Below are 12703 nucleotides of genomic sequence, written 5' to 3'. Positions count from 1 at the left end.
TTAAGGTCCACTTTTCTCAGAAAGTATCAATGCTATTGCATTCAAACTTGGTACACTTACTTACTATCATGAGGGGACTGGGCAGGCAAAGTTAGATAACTCTGGCGTGCATTTTGACAGAATTATGTGCCCTTTTTATGCTTAGAAAATTGAAAATTTTGGTTAAGTTTTGTGGTTAGGTCCATTTTATTCCATAAGTATCAAAGCTATTGCTTTCATACTTGCAACACTTACTAACTATCATAAGGGGACTGTGCAGGCAAAGTAATGTAACTCTGACTGGCATTTTGACAGAATTATGTGCCCTTTTTATACTTAGAAAATTGAAAATTTGGTTAAGTTTTGTGTCTAGGTCCACTTTATTCCTACAGTATCAAAGCTATTGCTTTCATACTTGCAACACTTATTAACTATCATAAGGGGACCGTGCAGGCAAAGTTATGTAACTCTGACTGGCATTTGGACGGAATTATGGGCCCTTTATACTTAGAAAATTGAAAATTTTGTTAAGATTTGTGTTTTGGTCCACTTTACCCCTAAAGTATCATAGATATTGCTTTCATACTTGGAACACTCTCAAACTATCATAAGGGTACAGTAAAAGGACAAGTTGCATAACTCTGGTTGTCATTGTTACAGAATTATGGCCCTTTTTTGACTTAGTAACTTTAAATATATGGTTAAATTTTGTGTTTGGATCCACTTTACTTCTTAAGTATCAAGGCTATTGCTTTCAAACTTCAAATACTTTCATGCTATCATGAGGTTACTGTACCTGACATGCCACAATAGACGCCACCCAAACCATCCCCCTTGCCCTCCCCCCCCCTCCCCCCCTTGCCCTCCCCCCTCCCCCCCCCCCCTTTTTTTTTTTTTTTTTTTTTTTTAAGATCATCTCACAAATGACCACCACACCCTCAAACTATACCCCCCCCCACCCCACCCCACCCAACCCCCAAATTATTTTTTGTTAATTTTTTTTTTTTAAGATCATCTCACAAATTATCACCACACCCTCACACTATACCCCACCTCCCCCCCCCTCCCAATTTTTTTTTTTTAAACGGTTGTGTTTGAAATACCTTCCAACCATCGCACCCAAAAAATCCCCCACCCCCGATTTTTATTTATTTTTATTTTTTTCGCTTTTTTGGAAGATAATGTAATAAATGTCCACAACCCCACACTATACACCCCTCTTCACTCCACCCCTCCCTCCTTTGTGATTGAAAATGAGAGTCCCTTCACCTTTAAAAAAAAAATAGATGAGCGGTCTGCACCCGCAAGGTGGTGCTCTTGTTAGTCTTAGATATCTTAATTACCAATTTGAAAATCTAAATGAATATCTAAATGCAACTGCTTTAAGAACTCTGCAAATCACCATTTTGTATGACACTAAATTAGCAATTGTAATAAACAACACAAAATTAAAAAGCATAAAGATTATTAAAATTTAGCACGACTTAAACAAAAACAAAACACACTAAAGAACTCTATGTTTGTTATCAGCAATTATAATCAATATTATCACATCTATTGAGCGATATGTACATCACATGACAAGTATCTTTAAATTGTTTTGCGATTATTACAGTTTGCACATTTTTCGACCACCTTTCTTAATTTCACGCGTCTTTAATCCGCTATTCACAACTTTTTGACACTAGGTCTGATGTGCAATAAACCGGCCCTGAGCGGTGAAGAGAGGTACAATTACGTATGGAATTACCCAATTTGATCCAAAGAATGAGCGGTATTCGGAAATGAGGGGATTCCAGTCTTGAGGAGATATTTACGCATGGTTTTATAGGGAAAAAAATGGGGTCCGGTTTAGAGAGGATTCCGGTATAGAGAGGATCCGGTTGAGAGGGTTTCCACTGTATTTAGCAAAACATTATAATATGTGATAAACCTTTACCATTTGCATATAAAAGAATCAGATACTGTCGTAAACTATTGATTTTAAAGACAAACATTGAATAAGTTTGATCCGTTTTTATGCTTGGTGTTTTAATTTATAATATGCAACCATTTTCAAAGTACATTCATCTGATTTAAGTTTGCAAGTGCGCCATATGACAAAACGTCGAGTGTTGATCATAAATATGCCTTCATACAGAAAGATGCATTGGGCAAAGGAAACATGTTCCTCAGATGTATTAGAGAGTGTTTTCTCTTTTAATGTGATTATAGTGTTCTGTAAACAAATATATTCCTTTCATGTGCACTTTCTCATCTGCTTGTTTATTCTTCATGCAAAAACATCAATTTTGTAGTGAAAAAGTAGAGCCACATTTATATTTATTCGATTACATTTCAAATGACAAATGTCGTGCCAATCATCGATAGCAAAACCTCTAAGCATACCTACATCAATATTCACAAGAGGTTGCCTTAACCCTTTTAGTGCGGGAACCGAATTTTGAAGGCCTTTGCAAACAGTTTGGATCCTGATGAGACGCCACTGAACGTGGCGTCTCATCAGGATCCAAACTGTTTGCTATTCTGATAATATTCTTTGAAAAAAATTGAAGAAAATGCTAATGTTATAAATTCTGCAGACGACATTTTAGCAGACGACAAATTTCCCAGCATGCAAAGGGTTAACAAATTATACTTTAACATAATGGCATGTCAACTGTCCACGTAGAATCGATTTGTATCTTAGCATGTTTCAAATATTCTTGTTGATGGATATTCAATGGAGAGAGCAATAGATTGAAGTGTTCATCTATTTGGAATAGTTAGTATTTAATTATGTTTTTGATGGATTTGAATGTGATAACTTAATTTTATTTAAGGCAAAATAACTACAGTCAACTGTGCAATCTGGTACAGTAACAACACATGTTACAAAGATGTATTTGTCTGATTGTGATATTTCAGGAATAGTCAAATGTAATTACCATCGTTAAGTCTGACTAACAACATATGTCGATACATTTGAAAGCCATCAGTTTATCTTAATTATCAGCGGAGAGACATCTGGAAGCTCTATTCCCATGTGGAAATGTTGTGCATGTTCAATTGGTTTTGTAATTTAATGCTATTGGACAGGATATGTTCAAAACCAAGTCTATTGTGTTTGAAATGATTCAAATTGGTTTTTGAAAATTATTTTATCCGTGTAAATGTATTGTCTGGGTCAAGCGAATTTCGTGCAGACAGCACAAAAAAGAATTGTATGAATTGCACAATGGCATTACTATAAAGCATAGGAATAAAATATTTAGTTCATAAAAAAATTCAAACTTAGCAAAACTTAATTCTGTTTTTTTTTTTAGAAAGTAAATGAAAACAAATCAAAGTATTAAATGCAACATCATTTTCTGAATGTGTAATATTAATGTTTACTCCTTAACCTTTTGAGCACATTTACGAGTTTAATACCGTCCTTTCACTTTTAAGATTTATTTCCAACATTCACTTGCACGAGTAAACGAGTATAGGTTGCAAGCCTGCAATGACAATACAAAAAATGCTTCAACTGAAATTATTTTAAAATTTACCCCAGTATACAAACTACTAAAACAGTCTATGTTGTGTAAAAGCAATGTTATAGCTTAATTGCATGTATTTTTTAGCTAGACTTTTCGAAGAAAAATGACAGGTATTCTACTCGCCCCGGCGTCGGCGTCACCATTGGTTTTTTATAAAGTTTAATAACTTTAACACTATCAAAGATAATTAACTCAAACTTGGAATACTTCTTTTTGGCAACGAGACAATTGTGCATGTTAAGTTGCATAACTCTGTCAGCATTATTTTTAGAGTTATGCCCCTTTTTATACTTAGAAAATTGAAAATTTGGTTAAGTTTTGTGTGTTGGTCCATTTTACTCCTAAAGTATCATAGCTATTGCTTTCAGACTTTGAACTCTCGCTAACTATCATATGGGGACTGTATAGGACAAGTTGCATAACTCTGGTTGGCATTTTGACGGAATTATGGCCCTTTTTTTACTCAGTAACTTTGAATATTTTGTTAAATTTTGTGTTTAGATGCACTTTACTTCTTAAGTATTACTATCGTGAAGGGACTGTACCTGGCAAGTTGAATTTGACCTTGACCTTTGAATGACCTTGAATCTCAAGGTCTAATAAGTAAATTTTGCTTAAATTGCCATAATTTTTTAGCTCACCTGATTGCTCAGGTGAGCTTTTGTGACCGGTCTTTGTCCGTCGTCCGTCCGTCCGTAAACATTTGTTCGTAAACACTCTAGAGGCCACATTTATTGTCCGATCTTCATGAAACTTGGTCAGAAGCTTCGTCCCAATGAAATCTCGGTCGAGTTCGAAACTGGGTTGTGCCGGGTCAAAAACTAGGTCACTAGGTCAAAAAAAAGAAAAAGCTTGTAAACACTGTAGAAGTCACAATTAATGCCCAATCTTCATGTAACTTTGTCTATATGTCTGTCTTAATGATATGTTGGTTGAGTTCAAAAGTGGTTCCGGTCCATTTAAAAACATGGCCGCCAGTGGGCGGGGCAGTTTTCCTTATATGGCTATAGAGAAACCTTGTAAACACTCTAGAAGTCACAATTTTTGCCCAATCATCATGAAAGTTAATCAAAACACTGGTTTTATTGATATGTTAGACGAGTTTGAAATTGGTCCAGATCGGTGAAAAAACATGGCCGCCAGTGGGCGGGGCATTTTTCTCTATATGTATATAGTGAAAACATGTGAATACTCTAGAAGTCACATTTTTTGCCCAATTTTCATGAAATTTAGACAGAACATTTATTTCCTTGATACGAGAGTTGAGTTGGAAAATGGTTCCGGTCAGTTGAATAACATGGCTACCGGGGGGGGGGCAGTTTTCTTATATTTATATAGTAAAAAAAAGCTTGTGAACACACTAGAAGTCAAATTTTTTGCCCATTCATCATGAAACTTGGTGAATAGATTTGTTTTATATATATCTCAGATGAGTTTGCAAATGGTCCGATGGGTCAATAAACATGGCTGCCAGGGGTTGGGGCAGTTTTCCTTATGTGACTATATAGAGAGAAACCTTGTGATCGAACACTATAGAAGTCACATTTTTTGCCTTATCATCGTGAAACTTACATTGGTTTTATTGATTTCTTGGACAAGTTGGAAAATGGCTCAGATCGGTGAAACACTTTTTAGCTCACCTGATTGCTCAGGTGAGGTTTTAGGATTGGTCTTTGTCCGCTGTCGTCCTTCCAAATTTGGTTTGTAAACACTCTAGCATTCACATTTCTCACGCATTCTTTATCAAAGTTGCTGAAAGATCTCGGTCAAATTTGATGTTGAGCAAAATCACATAATTAATGCCATAATTATTGCCCTTAGATTGTCCAAATTTTCATTATATTATACAAAATCCTTGTAAGCAAAGTTTGATGTTTGGTAAGGGGGGTCAACTCAAAATATAGGTCACCATTTCAAATCTTACAAAAACAAAAACACTCCCTACGCCAGAGTTTTGGTTCAATAATGATGAAACTTGACCAGGATGTTTGTCTGGTCAATATCTAGGTCATGTTTGACATTAGGTAAAGATTGAATGAACCGACTCCTCTCAGGTGAGCGAACTAGGGCCATCTTGGCCCTCTTGTTTATTTAGGATCAGATTTGATCCATATTTTGACAAAACAACACTTACTTGACATACCACAATGGACTCCACCCAAACCTCCCCCCCTTGGGGGGAGGTCATAACTTTTGCAATATTGAAGATAGCAACTTGATATTTGGCATGCATGTGTATCTCATGGAGCTGCACATTTTGAGTGGTGAAAAGTCAAGGTCATCCTTCAAGGTCAAAGGTCAAAGTTTGCAATATTGAAGATAGCAACTCGATATTTGGCATGCATGGATATCTCATGGAGCTGCACATTTTGAGTGGTCAAAGGTCAAGGTCATCCATCAAGGTCAAAGGTCAAATTTTGCAATATTGAAGATAGCAACTCAATATTTGGCATGCAAGCGTATCTCATGGAGCTGCACATTTTGAGTGGTGAAAGGTCAAGGTCATCCTTCAAGGCCAAAGGTCAAATTTTGCAATATTGAAGAAAGCAACTCGATATTTGGCATGCATGCGTATCTCATGGACCTGCACATTTTGAGTGGTAAAAGGTCAAGGTCCTCCTTCAAGGTCAAGGTCAAATTTTGCAATATTGAAGATGGCAACTCGATATTTGGCATGCATGTGTATCTCTTGGAGCTGCACATTTTGAGTGGTGAATGGTTAATGGTCAAGATCATCCTTCAAGACCAAAGGTTAAAGGTCAAATGTTGCAATATTGAAGATAGCAACTCCATATTTGGCATGCATGCATATCTCATGAAGCTTCACATTTTGAGTGGTGAAAGGTCAAGGTCATCTTTCAAGGTCAAAGATCAAATATATGGCTTCAAAGCGGCTCAGTAGGGTGCATTGTGTTTCATGAACACAGCTCTTGTTTTTTCTTATTTTTAAAATATCTAATGATCTTAATGACCACGCCCCCACATTATTCCCCCTCTCCACTTTCCCCCCACACAAAAAGATATTTTTTTTTGAAACATGGCAAAAAAAAAAAAAAAAAAATTTTTGAAAGACAGTCCAACCATATCACCCAAGCTATTGCTATCAAACTTGAAATATAATCTTATTAGTTTGTTTCATGTTTTTAAAAATGTTCAATAGATTGTGGAAAAAAAATGAACTCAGAATCGTCTATAATGTCCCACTTCTTTAAAACATAAGTGATAAGTTTGTTTCAGTTATGGTCCTCTTCCAGTTAGAATATGACTATATTACCTTGACCTTATTGCATATGAAGAATTCCCCATGATAGCTTACGTTATGCTGTCAAGCACTCGAAAAGTCAAGTGTGATGTCTTCTGACAGCTCTTGTTAAGTTTAACAGTTTATGACTTAATACGACTTTGTTGTTTATCAACCTGAGCATATTCTCATGGTAAGATTTTGTGATTGCTTTTTGTACGTCGTGCATTGTCTGTCGTGCGTTGACAATATTTTCCTGGTTCCACTCCACAAACCACATTTATTGTCCGATCTTCATGAACCTTGGTCAGAAGATTTGTCCTCATGAAATCTTGGCCATATTTGAAACTTTTTTACATGAGGTCATAAACTAGGACACTAAATAAAATTATAGAATAAGCTTGACCTTTCATTTATTGTCCAATCTTCAGGAAAAGGGGTAAAATCATAAATGTTAATGATATCTCAGCTGAGTCTGAATAGGATTTCGTTTCGTTGAAATGTATGGAGACTAGTGGACTGGGCCGATTGTCTTAAATAGCTGTAGTAGAACCTTGTTAACACCATAGAATACACATTTATAGTTTAATCATCTTGACATGTGGTTGATACATTTGTTCTTATGATACAACAGCTTAGTTCAAAAATGGTTCCGGTTCATTTAACGACATGAAGGCCAGGGGGAGAGCAGTTTTCATGTCCCTTGTATGTCTTTAGTAAAACCACTATAAGTCATATTATTGTATAGTCTGTTTGAAAATCAATAAAAACATTTGTTCATATCTCAGTTGAGTTTGAAAATGGTTGCGGTCTGTAAACAAAACATGGCCGCCAGGGGGCTGGTCAATTTTTATAACCCCGGTAGGGTGGCATATAGCAGTTGAACTGTCCGTCAGTCAGTATGTGTGTATGTCAGTCTGTCCGTCCGTCCGTCTGAAAACTTTAATGGCCATAACTTTTTCAATATTGAAGATAGCAACTTGATATTTGGCATGCATGTGCATCTCACGGAGCTGCACATTTTGAGTGGTGAAAGGTGAAAGTCAAGGTCATCCTTCAAGGTCAAATGTCTAATATATGGCGTCTGTCCGTCCGTCCAAAAACTTTAATATTGGGCATAACTTTTTCACTATTGAAGATAGCAACTTGATATTTGGCATGCATGTGTATCTCATGGAGCTGAACATTTTGAGTGGTGAAAGGTGAAGGTCAAGGTCATCCTTCAAGGTAAAATGTCAAATATATGGCGTCTGTCCGTCCGAAAACTTTAACAATAGCCATAACTTTTTCAATATTGAAGATAGCAACTCGATATTTGGCATGCATCTGCATCTCACGGAGCTGCACATTTTGAGTGGTGAAAGGTGAAGGTCAAGGTCATCCTTCAAGGTCAAATGTCTAATATATGGCGTCTGTCCGTCCGTCCAAAAACTTTAACATTGGCCATAACTTTTTCACTATTGAAGATAGCAACTTGATATTTGGCATGCATGTGTATCTCATGGAGCTGAACATTTTAAGTGGTGAAAGGTGAAGGTCAAGGTCATCCTTCAAGGTCAAATGTCAAATATATGGCGTCTGTCCATCCGAAAACTTTAACATTGGCCATACCTTTTTCAATATTGAAGATAGCAACTTGATATTTGGCATGCATGTGTATCTCATGAAGCTGCACATTTTGAGTGGTGGAAGTTCAAGGTCAAGGTCATCCTTCAAGGTCAAAGGTCAAAAAAAAAAAAAAAAAAAAAAAAATTCAAATTGGCGTTCTCATGAAGCTGCACATTTTGAGTGGTGGAAGTTCAAGGTCAAGATCTCAATGTCATCCTTCAAGGTCAAAAGTCAAAAAAAAAAAAAAAAAAATTTTCAAAGCGGCGCAATAGGGGGCTTTGTGTTTCTGACGAACACACCTCTTGTTATTATTATATTGTTATGATGAAACTTTGTTAATACTCTAGAAGTCACATTGATAGTCCAATCTTCATAAAAATAAGTAAAATGCTGGTTTTGTATGAAATCTTTGATGAGTTCAAAAATGGTTTCGGTTCATTAAAAAAATGGCCGCGAGGGGTCTTCGCAGTTGTGCTTATATGGCTAAATTTAAACCTTGTTTATAGTCTTGAAGTCACATTAATTGTCAAATCTTTGTTTAACTTGGTAAAAATATTTGTTTTAATGATATCTTAGCTTAAAAAATGGTTCTGGTCTGTTGAAATAATAGCCCCCAAGGGGCGGGTCAGTGTTTGTATTTTGTATATGGCTATAGTGAACCCTTGCTAACACTTACCGTAAATATGCGAATATAATACGCCCTAGTGTATAATACGCACCCCCCAAGTTTGGTCCAAATGTATCGGTAAAAATTGAAAGTCTGAGTAAAATACGCACTAAAAAAATTAGTGTCCATTATTTGCCATTTCCGAAAAACTGTGTTAATATATTTTTGTGTTGTGAAAATGGAAAATCAATTTTGCGTTATCAACCATCTGTTTTGCCATTGTCATGACGATTGCATAATAAATATCTCCGTCTATTGTTTATATTACCGTTGATTGTTACCGATAACACACAGGCCACCTGCTGACACCAGGGTCAAGCAGTCATAATTGCAAAAGAAAGAATCAGAGAGGCTGTTTTTTATAACATTTAATTGCATTTGACAATATTCAAGACGATAATTATTATAATAATAATAATAATAAAAAATCAGTAGACAAAGTGGTTACTTCCGTTTTTATAGTAGACTAGATGAATTACTCTTCCGAAGTATTACAAACTCCATACTTTAATTAAACTTTAAATGCAATTAAACCGCTCGTGTTGTTCTTAAGTATCCCTTTAATTAAAATACACTGCTGTCGTTAAGGATGGTTTGGGAGTAAAAAACTAATTAATTGATTATCACCTTTCAATTTCATTCAGCAATCGGCAGAAAGGTGTAATATTAGCGCCATATAAATCATTGTTTAATTATCACTCTTTAATTCAGATCAGTAAATATTCGGTAGAAAAAGAAAAAGTGGTCAGATTAGAAATATTCATTTACGGGTATTGTCACGTTGTTTTTTTTCATTTGCTTATCTCTTTATACGACTTTGCGACGGGCTGCTATTTTGTAGGCAGACGGCGATATTAACTGTGTATTCTAAGTATACAGTGTCTGCGCATGAATGACCCAATATTATCCCATAGCTCCACCCGTTCTCACGTTTCATTCAACAGCGTTATGTCATGTGTAAGTGAGCTCAATATTGATTGGCCAGCTTCTATGTTCACTTCAATAACAATTGGGTCAAGCGATGTCTAATCGTGTACAGACCGGGTTTTGTTTACTGTTTGAATTGCAAACACTTTCATTGAAACAAAGAGACCAATATATAGAAAACCAGTCAGGATTAAAATGGCGGATGTTTTCAACGAAATTTACTAGATTTTCGCATTTTCACAAATAAGATTTTTCTTGAGCCAAATTCTCAATATTTTTGCAAATGGCTCAAATGACAAATGACAGCTGGAGCCCTGTTGCCCCCCTTTGATGTAATGGTGTAATTCAAAATGGCTGACACGCAGCAAATAACAACGATTCAGTTGAAAATTTCACAGGAAAAATTTTGTTCTGCTCTACATTCGTATATAATACGCACCCCCTACCTGAAGATAAATTCGGCAGTTAAAAAGTGCGTATTATATTTGTGTATGTACGGTATGTTAATATTTGGTGTGAAACATCATCTGGTGGTTCTATATAAATGTCAGGCAAATCATACCCCTGGGGTCAGAACTGGTAACACCAAAGGGTCTCGCAAGTAAGGTAGACTTATATAGGTAACATAAACAAATCTTAGAAATAAAAGCAGGAAGGTGAAATATTTATCATGTAACATATTACACTTGTCCACCTTTAAGAGTTCAGATACTGTGAAACCATTTATTTTCGACAGCACAAAATTTCGTCATTTTTATAAAAATGACGATTTCGTCAGCACTTAAATTCGCCGATTTCTGATTTTGAATTTAAAAAAAAATGCGTCAGTCAATATCCGATTTGTGTGTAATACAGATTCGCGATCAATCGCAGTTGCGAAAAATCGTACGAATGCGGGAACACACTTGAGAATCACTGCAGGAGGTGGGGCCTGTTTGTCACATGCCAATTAACTAGTCTTTTGTTATCAAGGGACAGTAATGGACCCTCTTAATGTATGCCGTTCATTGTTATGATTAGCGGACAAGTGGGATCGAATATCCGTTAACGAGTGTTTGTAACAACGAAGCCAATTGCCCATTAGTCTTTTTCTATTATTATAATTGCCATACTAATAACAATCGTAATTCTAGTTGGTATGATGTTTATTAAAATGCTGTCAATACCGTCTTAAAACTGTTTGTGTTATACGAAAGAGGTTCCAATTTGTTAAGTGTTGTTTTTTTTCAAATAAAATGCTTTTTTATTCTGATATCAACATTAAAATTATAAACTCTATGTGTGTGTTTGTTCTTAAAAAGTAAACTACCGGTATATATTTCAATATTGTCAATAATTTAAAAATAAATAAATTGATACATTTAAAATAGTAATAAGTGTGGTTAAACGCAAACAATCAAACAACAAACAGCAATTAAAATATTCTTGATTAATTTGTGATAAATACGCATGTTGATCACACATCGTCATCTTTTCATTTGGTTTATTGTCTTTCATCGGCATTCGCTGCGTGATGGCTAATATGCAACACCCCTGAAAAACACAATGCACCTAATGGGTAATAAAGTTATAAACAATTAGCGCTTATTCATTACCATTCTACATAAACGAAGGCAATGCATTCGATACAGCTGTACTGCACACGCGTTTTAAAGAAGTGTAACGTGTCAGTTAAGTACCTTGTGTAATCTACATCCCTTTGTGTCAAAACCGGATTAATCTTGATTACGAAACAGCAGTGAATGTGTGCATGGATTATGTTGGAATTTAATGCCTCATGTCTACGGTAAAGTTTTAATATATTGTTCAACTCAGTGTTTGTTTTTGTTCAAACATAGAGCATGATTGTTCGTTAGGATCTTAAATTCGCCGATCGGTCGACTGACGAATTTTATGAAAATTAATGCCTGACAATTAATAATGGTTTCACAGTAACCTGAGCTAAATGTGCTCATGTTGAGCTTTTGTGGTCGCCTTTTGTCCCTGCATTGTATATCATGTGTTGTCAGTCATCATCATTTACCTTAGAATCTTTCATTCTTAATTCATTGCTTAATCATCATGAAAGTAGGTCTGAAGATATAATAGCTTGGCCGAGTTTGAAACTGGGTCATGTGAGGTCAAAAAGTACATGTAATTTGGTCAAATTAAACGAAAAGATGGTTAGCACTCTAGAAGTCACATTTATAGTACAAAATTCATAAAACTTCAGGGTCAGTACTCATTCACTATATCGTCTGGGGAATTATAATTGACTATCAATAAACACAGTTATGCTTTCAAGATGAGAAAACAAACACTACCGAAATAGTATAGTGTCATGATAAAAGGAAAAGCGTTTATGATCCAACCACAAATGTTTGCGGTACTCTGTCAGCACGTATGGAAATCGTTCCTGAACGCCTGGATAGGCTGCCCTTGTTTGCCAGTTTGCTATTTCGAATTCAATTTTGAATCGAAAAGTATTGTGCTAAAATGTGCCATTTACAATTCGCAATGAGATTCTTCGACCCTTGTCATGCGGAAATGGGTCTTATTTCATATGTGCCCATCATATATAGAGCCCACTCAGCCTGTCAATTGCTCAGTCTGGTCAGGAGATACATAATGAGACCATAACACATTGAGTGATTTCATAGCGAACAGCATTGCCTCTGACCAGACTGCTCAAATGCACAGGTAGGGCTTAAGATACGCTGGCTGAAACACATGAGACCCATTTCTGCATGACGCGGCTATGAAAGTGTGATTTAAATGTGT

At 35.9% G+C, this 12703-nt stretch overlaps 1 protein-coding gene and 1 long non-coding RNA gene across 2 annotated transcripts in view; both read left to right on the top strand.

Annotated features, from left to right (window-relative positions):
* LOC127843187 (anaphase-promoting complex subunit 4-like) overlaps positions 1–12703 on the top strand; it is an 84577-nt gene that overhangs the window by 57419 nt on the left and 14455 nt on the right. The gene's annotated exons all lie outside the window — the stretch shown is intronic.
* Positions 6704–8155, top strand: LOC127843195 (uncharacterized). The gene is made up of 2 exons (XR_008032124.1): positions 6704–7777; positions 8106–8155. It is a non-coding gene; the product is annotated as an uncharacterized LOC127843195 (long non-coding RNA).

The sequence above is a fragment of the Dreissena polymorpha genome, chromosome 8, assembly GCF_020536995.1.
Source record: "Dreissena polymorpha isolate Duluth1 chromosome 8, UMN_Dpol_1.0, whole genome shotgun sequence".
NCBI classification, from domain to species: Eukaryota; Metazoa; Mollusca; class Bivalvia; order Myida; family Dreissenidae; genus Dreissena; species Dreissena polymorpha.
This window is presented reverse-complemented; position numbering and strand designations above follow the sequence as displayed.